We start from the raw sequence: 11408 nt of genomic DNA, 5'->3' as shown, positions 1-11408 counted from the left end.
CCCGTGAAGCACGGCCCGACTGGCATTGGGGCCACCCGCTTGTCCCCCTTCATCTCCCTCAAGCAGCCTGCCTGGGCAAGAAAGGCACACACAGCTCCAGGAAAAATAAAAAATGACCCAGACCCCAGAGCTCACTAAGTGCACATCTCTCCTCAACGAAATCATAGCAATCAGATCTACAGAACATATTAGGCAGCTAATGACATGGGTCAGAATTCAAACACAAAATTAAAGATGGTGTTTAATGCCAGTAAGTATGGCTAATGCTACTTGTTGGTTGAGAAGAAACAAGACAATTTGAAAAAACATTTTAAACACAGAAATCAAGCTGCTTTTTTTTTTTTTTTTTTTTTTGTTAAGGACTGGTAGTAAATAGCAGAGGAAGAAAAAATATTAAGTGTTATTGTTCTTGTAGAAGTTAAAAAAAAAACTGCAGTGGAAACGAACACTATTCTGTTCCTGGAAGACACTGGATTTGAGAAAAGAGATTGAGTTTATGAAAAATACTGTTGATTGAGATTTGTCTTCCCTGGGGAATTTACAAGGAATTTTTTTTTTTTTTTGTTATTGGAGGTAGGACATATTCAAATTTGGAGAATCACTTGGTTTTATTTTTATTATTGATGATTCACTATCCTTTAAGCTTGTCATTTGATCTCTATTTTTATAATAAGAAATATAACTGACATAGGATGAAGGGAGGAACTTTGGATGAGGCAAGGTGGGGAAGGGGGCACGGGGGTAGGTAGGAAAGATGGTGGAATGAGACATACATGTATGATCACACAAATGGAGTGACTCTACTTCATGTACAACCAGAGAAGTGAAAAATTCTGCTCCATTTGTGTACGATGAATCAAAGAGCTTTCTACTGTCATGTATAACTGATTAGAACTAATAAAAAAAAACTGAGAAAAGAGGAATAGAAAGCTAATTCTGAGCCTTTTAGCCAGGGCTGAAGCCTTGAATTTACTGAATCGCCACACTGTCATGAACCATTTCATATGTTCTGGGGCCAGAGCTGTATTCAGGGGAGCAGTGGTTGATTCTGAAGGAGACACCTCCAGAAGGTGGGAGCCACACCATCCTCACCACCTGCTCCCCTCCTGGCCCACCCTGTAGTGGCTGAGTCCCAGGTGTGAGGGCCATGCAAGCCTTGAGCATCTTAGGGGAAATGACTGTTCCCTGGAGAGCTGCCCTTGATGGGCAGTGTTTCTTCCCCTCATTCTTCTCCCTAGTGGGAAAACTGAGTGCTCTGACTGTGAAGTTGAAGGAAGAGCTAGGCATGCTCAGTTCAGGCCCTCTAAGCTGATTTTCGTGTTTCTCCACCTGTGAGGAAGATGCTTTCCAGTCTCTTGCACAGAATTACAGCACAACTATGAGCAGACTCTTCACTCAGTAGGAGAGTTGGCCACTATAGAACAGGAGGCTCAAGGGTTGGCACACTCATTCCAGAGGGACACTGGCCAGCCACAGCTGCATAGGTGAGCCCATCCCAGCACCAAGGCAGATGTTTGGACTTTAGTTTCTCTGAGCTCAGCATTCCTCTCTCAAGTGTTTTTGATGTTCAATCAGAAAGAATGGCAGTGCTCTTGGACCCTAAAACACCAACAACTCTACCCCCTCTGAACCAGGGGAACACAGCATCATTCATACAGGGTCTTAGCCAAGTGCTCACTTCCGGTGAGCCTGCCAGTTGGCCACTAGGGGACACTGTGGCTCTTCCATCACTCAGTGACTGCAGAGGAGCTGAGAGAAGTGTCTGGCAGGGGGAGTTAATGGAAGGCTCAGGCCTGGTTTCTGCACCATAAACCATACTTGTGGCTGCCAGGAAAACATTGGAAATAAAGGTGTGACCCTAATATTCTATCCTGTGCAGATTTGCTAAAAATAATAGTGCATATGGAATTTTTAGGTACATTTGCAATGGTTGTCACATAAAGCTCTAGTAACTTAGCACTCCCACAATAGAGTCAAGTCAAAATAGGGTTTTTTGTTTGTTTGTTTGTTTGTTTTTGTTATTTTGTTTCTCATGGACAAGACCAGATTCCTAATAGAGGAACATGTGATTCCCATCCCCTCCCACTCACATGCCTGTGTCTCATGAGCCCACAGAGATCGCTGTTTAGGGGCCAGAGCTGTAGTAGACAAGGATCCTGCCCTGATCCACCCCCACATAGACATGGAGACAGAAGGGCAGGACACATCTCTGTGACAGTGCAATCACAGTCACCCTTCCTGCTGAAGAAGTGGACTCAATGAAAAGAAGTTCTTGTTCAGTGAGCAGACGTAGACCACCAAGGCAGACGGCTCCTGGCTACTGAAGGAGGTGGGAAAGCAACCTCCATGGCCCGCTACCCGGGCTCTGTGGGCCGCCCCCAGGCCTGCATAGGCAGGAGAGAGAAGGAACTGGTGGGACAGCTCTGTGCCCTGAGGTTGGAAACGTAGCACAGAGACAGTTACCATCACAGCTGATGGAAAGGGCTTTCCTGTATCCCAGGCTGGGCCCACCCTTCTGTGTGATGGGGATTTCATACCAGGGCCCAGAGAGGGACAGTGATTTAGAGGGACCCTCAACCTCTGAAACCCACATCTATACTGAATCATGAGAAAAAAAATTTCCAGGGTCTGAGATGTCCAGAGTGATTTATTTCCCCATGAAGTGCCATAGCACTGAGGAAAGAGATGCCAAAGTCATGGGCCGAGCTTCTTACCTGCTCACAGGTCCTGACTTGTGACTCGTCATATCCTGGAGCTCAACCCTCGGTGCAGGTAGAGATTCTCCACCCCTAGATGCCCCGTCCTGATTCAAAGGGACATCTAAGTGTTTATGGTACTATCTTCTCTCCAAGCCCTGGATCCAGCTCTGCTTTCTTCACACAGCCCAGAGCTTCAAGACACCTGGCCAGGGAGACAGGACAAGAGGAAACAAAACACACACACACACACACACACACACACACACACACAGGCACAAATATATTCTAGACCAGGGAGGAGTGAGCATGGCTGATTCTCCACCATCATGATAGTTTCACCATTTGACTTCCAAGACAGCTAGTCATGTGTCTTTCTCTCTTTTTATGACAGTTGATCTCACCTGAAAGAGTTAATTTTAGGTATTACTATAGAGTTAGATTTAATCATTGAAATATCTTTGCGAGATGTAAGAAGATTAGAAGTAATATCAGAGTTCTTTATTAAGGTGCTTAAGCAAGATCAAATCCTTCATTTATCTCTGATCCAGTTGCACCAGCACCTGAAGGATGAACAGAATGTGAGCCTGCACTGTGCTCTGGGCAGGGACAGGCCATGCAGCACAAGAACACCAGCCTGTAGCTTCACTACAAGTAAGACCTCCACAGTGCCCTTTCTTCCCAGGGCATTTGCTTTGTCCATGTTATGAAGATCAAGTCCAAATGATTCTAGGAAGCTTCTGGGAAAAGTCCTAACTCAATAATAAATTGTTATTCTGTATGTCTGGGAGGTGGGGCTTTTCAGTGAGAGGAATAATGAAGCCATTGAAACTTAGAAAGGAATTAATTGATGCTTGGAATTTAAAGTGGAGATAGCCAGAAGTAGTTTGATATGTGATCCATCAGGGAAGGTGGAGGGGGAGACTGCTTGTCACATGTGACAACTGATGGAAGCACTTGAAGTTTCTGCATGAGCCAACCACATTCCAGAGCAACTATAATTTAATTCAGTCAATATTCTGAAGAAGATTGATGTTCATGTTTGAAAGGAGGTTCTCTGAGCAGTGGCAGGGACAGTGATGTCATCACTGGCAAGCCACCCTCCACTCTGGGAGACAAGAGCCCCACTGTTCATGTTCATGAGGGCCTCCTGTGGGTGAAGCCTCCCTATCTCACCTTGCCATGGTCACCAAGGTACTTTGTTGGGTAGTTCTTTGTTTCCTGGGAGGAGGTAAGTCTCCAAAAATAAGGAATCTGAATTTTCGTTCATTATTACTTATGGTTGCAATTTTGCTCCTTAATCTGTACGCTGATTCTCTCTTTTCAGAACCTACAGATGCTGGCGTCACTCAGACACCCAGGCACAAGGTGACACAGAAAGGACAAACAGTAACTCTGCGATGTGAACCACATTCAAACCATGACACCATTTTCTGGTACAGACAGACTATGGTGCAGGGGCTGGAGCTGCTGGTTTACTTTAGCAACAAGCTTCTTGTGGATGATTCAGGGATGCCCAAGGACCGATTCTCGGCTGCCATGCCTGAGGCCTCCTTCTCCACCATGAAGATCCAGCCCACAGCACCTGGGGACTCAGCTGTGTACCTCTGTGCCAGCAGCTTAGCCACAGCGCTGCAGAACCACCCTGTGCAGGTGCAGAAACCTGGTGCTTCCTTCCCCTTCTCTAATTCCCAGCCTCTATCTCCCCAGGCTGCTCCCCTATCTCAGGAAGGACAAGGGTCTGGTATTCTACTGGACCTCTGCAAGGCAAGGACAATGACAATGACACAGCACACCAGGAAGCTTGTGGTAAGAGGACAGGGGAGGGCGGGTGCTGGCTCCTGAGGCTTCACAGCTTTCTCTCAAGGGGCAGTCCAACCTGGAAGCCAGTGTCACACATGGGGCTCTCGTGTGATTGTGTAGCCTTAAAGCTGTGCAGCCAGGGCACAACCATCGTTATCATCCCTTTTGCTTTTTATTTTGTCTTCTGCACCATTTCTTGTTTCTTCTACCTAAAAACTCCCAGCTTCCTTGATGTCTTCCAACATCTAAATAATACTTTGATTTCTAAGTTTTTTCACATCTGTTGATCAGTTCCTCTAACCATCTCAGATATTCACTTCCATTCTCATGTTTTAGACTCAGAATTACAAGGGATTTGAAACCTGAAAAATAGCTCTCAAACATCCTGTTGCCTTCCTCCTTCCTCAGTCTCCTCTTTCCATCTATATGGCTCCATCCGCCATTCCTCACCTCATTCAGATCGCTGATCAACATCTCCTGCAAACGGCCATGTGTATCATCAAATTCTATACTTAAGAGACCATGTTCTAAGAATATTGTGAAATTCTTGACATATCTTCAAATCACATTTCTCTTCTATGTGTTTTATCTGGGGTGGGGGGTGGGGGTGGAAGGAGTGCGTTCCCTATGTCCCTTTGGATAGCACAAAAAGTTCTTTGTCCTTGTCAAGCAGTATTAACAACTGTGCAGTCTATCTGGAGTTCCGTAAGGCCTCCTATGCATAAGCAGTTGTATGCTTTTATTAAAAGAACTTGCTATTTGTCAATGAGTTGCATCCATCTATCATAATGAAACTTCTATCAATAATAACAGCATTAAAAATTATGCACAGAGAATATATGATTTTTACTTTATATGCACATGGAAGTTAAAAGAAAGCAAAATAAGCATATTTATTTATTCACTTGTGGGGAGGGTCAAAGGGAAATAATTAACAAAATAATGCATGGCATGTGACATTATTTAAGAAAAAAATAAATCAATAAGTGCCCCCAATTAAGTTCAAATATACTATTACATGTATATGTAAGGATGAAGAAAATAGAAAAATGTATTGCTGACTACCCAGAGAGAGAAGGAATACAGAAATAGTAAAAAAATGATTATCCGTATTTTAGCCTATTTGTTTTTCTTTTTAAAATTAAAACACTGGGCACGGTGCCTCACACTTATAATCCCAGTGGCTTGGGAGGCTGAGGCAGGGGGATCACAATTTCAAAGCCAGCCTCAGCAACCTAGTGAAGCAAGACCCTGTCTCTAAATAAAATATATTAAAAAGGGTATGGGCTGGAGATGTGGCTCAGTGGTTAAGTGCTTCTAAGTTCAATCTCTGTAACACACACACACACACACACACACAATTGAAACACTCCTCACCACCAAAATTTAAAAGTAAAGCAACAATATACAGGTAATCCAAAAAGAAAAAGAAATTAAAATTCACTATATATAGTAGAAAAAAGAGATAGCTCATCAGCAGTTCTAGGGAAAGGTAAAGTCATAATGATGTATTGCTCTCTTTTATACCAGGTACAGGCCTCACAATTGGGACTGGGGGTTTAAGACCCCTAAGAAAGAGATGACATAAAGGAGTTAGAATTACATCTCTCACATTAATCCCAGAGCCTCAAAATTTCCACTCTTCATAGACTAAAAGTATTACAACCAAAGACCCAGAAATGCATGTAAGAAATTGAATGTTTGATCAGGCCTTTGGGTGACAGACCAAAAAGATAAATTGGCAAAGAGAAACTGGAACTTCAAGCTGTGCCTCACATGTGTATGAAATGACGTTTCCTACTGCTTGTGTGCAATGGAATCCATATGTCAAAAACTGACCCAAAGATCCAAAAACCATTGAAAACCCTGGAGAGCCCAGTAATAAGAAACTCAATATGATATTTGTAGTGAATTTCTACTTCTAACCAAGATGGATTAACAGGAATTAGATTTAACCTTCTTGTTGAAATTGCTTTAACAAAATGTGATACGACAGTTTCTAAGACATTGGAAATCAGTCGACAAAAGACAGTGGTCCTGAGAGACGGACAACAACCAAGCTAAGTACTGGGACCATCACATCCCGACACCCGGAGGGAGTTTCCAGGCTGTGGGCTTCAGAGGGAGAAACTAGGCAGACCTTGGTGATCTCACTGAGTTAAGAGTTGGAAATACAAGGAGGTCAAAGCAGCTAAATTTCACAGGCAGAGAACTGGAAAGATGATTGCTATGAAAAGAGAATTCTGAACACGATCAGAGGGTGTCCCTTGACTCTTCAGCTGTGTCTTCGCCAACACACATATGGTCAAACTCTTAGAGGATGGAGAAAAAAAACATTCACCACGAAAGAGGAAACAATGTCCGGAGCTCAAGAAGGCCTGGGCGTAACAATTCCTCCCAGCCAGGAAGGGAAACTCGGTAGTTCATGGGGCAATCAGTAGAGTTCTCTGACCGTTTTTGCCTTTGTATTAAAACAAAATAATTTCTTCACTAAACATTTTTCTGGGCCCATCTGGCCCAATTTAAAAGAAATCCCACAGCTGGGGATGGTGGCCCATGCCTATAATCCCAGCAACTGAGGAGATTGATGCAGGAATATCACAAGTCCAAGGTCAATCTCAGGAACTAAGACTCTCAGCAACTTAGTGAGATCCTGTCTTGAAATTTAAAAAAATATTTAAAAAAAGGAGTGGTGATGTGACTCAGTAGTTAACTGCCCTAGGCTCAATTCACAGTACAAAAATAGATAGATAGATAGATAGACAGAAGACAGAGAGATAGATAAATGCAAGACCCTCAAAAGATCACTATTTCCAAGTAGCTTAATCAAACCCAAGAACAAATGACATGAGTATTTACAGGATCCAATAGTATCTACTTAGAGATATCAGTATGAAGTTGCTTTTTAATGTAGAGATATAGGAATAAATTCATATGCTTTTGTATAGTGGGTTAGTGTACATACATAGATTTCATAGCTCTGTCCACTGAGAATACCACTAGCAACAGCTCATTAGTGCCCCAAAATTTTCAAATACTATTCTCCAGGTAAAGTAAATAGATGTGATTCTAGGACTCTGGAAGAGAAAAACGCAAGATAAGCCATGTTTCAAGAAGTTGTTAAAAAGAGAAAAGAAAGAAGAAAAAAAAAGAAAGAATGAGGCATCTCAAAGGACAGAGGGATCATTGTGAAAGACTTCCCAGCAACCAAGGCTGGAACAAATTTCAGCATCAAAATAAATAAAGGTAGCACTGGTTTTTAATGTAAAGAATTTAAGAAAATCCACAAATTCATATTAATAATTAAATGATTAAGTAAACAAGGAGACAAGGCAAATCTTCCAGTGAAGAATTTCAAATTAATTATGTAGAAGAAATGGAGGGAGGGGCTGGGGTTGTGCTCAGCAGTAGAGCGCTCAGCTAGCATTTGTGAGGCCCTGGGTTCAATTCTCAGCATCACATAAAAATAAAACAAAGATATTGTGTCCAACTACAACTAAAAAATAAATATTAAAAAAATAAAAAAATAAATGGAGGGAAATGAAATATCACCATTAGACAGACACACCACTGTAATACTTGCCACATGTAAGATCCAATGATGAATGGCAGAAATTAGTGGGTGGGGCTTTTAGAAGAAACAGAATATTTGCTCTGTTGCAAAGTGTTATCCTCCAAATATTCATTCATGTGCTGGTTTTAATATATGTCCACCCATTGTTTGATAATAATTTCCTGGATAACAAGGAAAGACTGAGAAGTTGTTACAGATTGCAGATGACTAAGGAGACATCACTCCTAATGCTATGTGGGATCCTGGGTTAGATAATAGGGCAGAAAAAGGAAATTGTTGGAAAATCTGCATCTAGTCTGCAGTTTAGTTGTACTAATGTTAGAGTCTTAGATTTGATAACTCTATCATGATTATGTATGATGTTAACATTGGGGGATGTCCAGCAAAAGGTAGAGAGGACTATGTGCTACCTTTACAACTCATGAGATGGAAGTTCTTCAGCTTTGGGGTCACTGAGTCTATACCAAGCCAGCTTGTGACATTGCTGTTAATCTTGCTTGCTCCCAGGCTTAGAGCACTCCCAGAGACCTAGAATCAGCTGCAGTGAGAGAATAAATTGGTTGAGTCAGGGATGACCAATGATCAATTCTCGGCTGAGAGGACGAAGGGCACATCCTCTCTGAGGACCACCCTGCAGACCTGGAGGACTCTGGCATTCATGGCTGTACCAGCAGCCAGGATGCAGTGCCCAACCATGTCCTTCTTGTGCAAACCCACCTCCTTCTCCCCTCTCAACCACATTGGCCCTCAACCTTCCCCCTGTGCCTTCTCCCAGAGGAAAAGAAGAGAGGAAGGACTAGAATGAACTCTTGGAATACAGGGTATTTTAATACAATTTGGATGATATATGTGTGGAAAGATTCCTCAGGCTCCTCCCACAGACCTGACTCTAGCATTTCTGAGTTTTCAGGTATGTGTTAGCTACTCTGGTGTGAAGCTGAGCAGGCTTCTTGCACATCTTGCTGCTTTCAAGGGTTTGTGACTCTGATTGTGGGTCCATACCTTCCAGACTTAACCAAGTCTCCCTGATGGAGCTAAAGTACCAAATCAAAATGCATTGCTATTGGTTTGCTGGTTGCTCAATGATGTTGACAGCAATAATGACAGTAAAGGTGGTGGAGATAAAAGTAGGGTACATTTTTTCAAGCTTATGAAAATTCCCAAACATTTGCAAATATCTCATTTTTAGTGAAATATCCATGTTCATATCAGAAATTAAAACTAACTTTACTGTCTACCTACAGTCTGATTTTTTATTATAAAAAGTATGGCTGGCACTATATGCAGATATGTGTCAATAAATCCAGAACATTTTTAAGGTCCCTTCCAGTCATAGAAATTGAGCTATAAAATTCTTTTGAAACCTACAAAGATAATATATCCTACTTGATTCTACAGTCTTTTTTAAACATCTGAATTCATATATTCCTTTCTTGTTTTGTCCATGTTTCTACAAAAAATCCTGGAATATATTCTAATAATAATTTTTCCCCAATTATGACAATTCTTAAGCACCTCAAGTCATTTTTTATTTTATTTCCTTTGTTGACTTGACAAATGGATAATGGGAAAAGGTTACAGGTGAACTTTGATTTTAAAATTTCCAAACTTTTCAAATCCCATGTTTCTTTTCTAATTATCAAAGCTAAAATTTCTAGATGATCTGTACTTTGTCTTTCTGTGTGGAGATGTAATATTGATAGACATATTCCATTTCTATTATATTACCACAAATATGCATCATGCTTTTGATTTGTCTACTACCTACTTTAGGACAACCAACACAAGAATAAATTGATTTTTAAAACCAAGTCACATGATAGACATTAATTTTTATTCAAAATTCCATTTAGGGAACTCAAAACTAATGCTTTTTTTATTTTACTGGGTTATATAACTTGACCATAATAAGTAGTCAAATTATCAATTTATTCTTCTAATTTTTATCTCTCATTTACATCTAAAAATATCAGCTATCCAGCCAACCAAGTTCTCAATGGATGAATTTCCTGGATATCAAGTGAAAGTTTAATTAAGTACATTGACATTTTAGATTACAGACATTTAATGTTCTAGCCTACCATAGAGAATATTTCCCTTTGTAGTTCTATTACTTCAGACCTTGCAAAATCTGTACCATTTTTCTAACATAACCTACTTAATTTTCTAAGCTTTATTGAACTGTGATTGGCAGATTAAAATTGTATATATTTAAGGTACAGGTGATGCTTTGATACAAGTATTGGTGTGAAATGATTACAGTTACCATTTTCTTTCTTTTTAGTAAGATGGGGATCTGCTCTGTTAGCAAATTTCAAACATACAATGTAGCATTATTAACTATAGCTATCATGTTCATGACAGAGCTCCAGAACTTTGAAGCTCAATCCAACCATCTACTCCTATTCTGATTGAAAATATACCTTGGTGAAGCAAATAATAGGTATCCTTGGATTAGCTGGAAATAATGGCGAGTACTATCATAAAAGATGGGTGAGTAAAAGAGATAAAGGCTCTAAGTTCTTCACGTTTTCTAAGAAGTGATAAAAGCTAAAATTTAACTTAGATGTGAATAATCAAGGATGGAAACTTCTGCATACAGCTGGCTTCCCTGGATCCAGAGTGCTAAGCAGCCTGTGTATGCACGCCTGGTAGAGGAAATCCCATGGGGCTTTGGAAGAAATCCTTCCCTCATAAGGAAGATGAATACTACAGGCCCAGCAGGACCCTGGTCCCAGCACAACTCGCTGTGGGATTAGAGAAGGAGGATGGCCCTGTGTCTTCTTTCTTCACACTGCCCTTGGCCTTTACAGTTTTCTTTCAATCAGTAAATCAACTTTCTTAATCATCACTCTGGGATGTGAAATGCATCCCAAACCTGGACACATGCATATGACAATCATGAAGAAGTCCACTAGGCCTTGACCCCACTCTTTGACACATCCAGAAGACATTGCAAGAATGATCTAGATATTTCTAATAAAATTCATAAGACTAGGAATGGGTGGATTTCAGGGTGTACAGTCAGGAATATAGAACACATGAGTAGATCGGCCAGAATGGAGAGCTGTGGGCGATTCATGGTGTCTGTCACTCTCATTGTTCTGAAGTGGTGACCAGCAGTGGGCTCAGCAGGGAACTAACTTATGGGGTGGTAACATGAGGTGCACAGGGTGCTGATCAAGGTGGCCGGGGATGGGGCAGAGTCCCCCTACAAGAGTAGGGAGAGCTTGCTGGCATGCCAAAAGGATTGTAAACATGCTGCTCTAACAATGCCCTCATCCCTGGGGGAAGACAGGTAAGACACAGGCCATTGGAAGTAACCATGGAAACAG

This window comes from Marmota flaviventris, chromosome 1 (genome assembly GCF_047511675.1).
Source record: "Marmota flaviventris isolate mMarFla1 chromosome 1, mMarFla1.hap1, whole genome shotgun sequence".
In the NCBI taxonomy this organism is placed as follows: domain Eukaryota; kingdom Metazoa; phylum Chordata; class Mammalia; order Rodentia; family Sciuridae; genus Marmota; species Marmota flaviventris.
Note: the sequence above shows the minus strand (reverse complement) of the source record.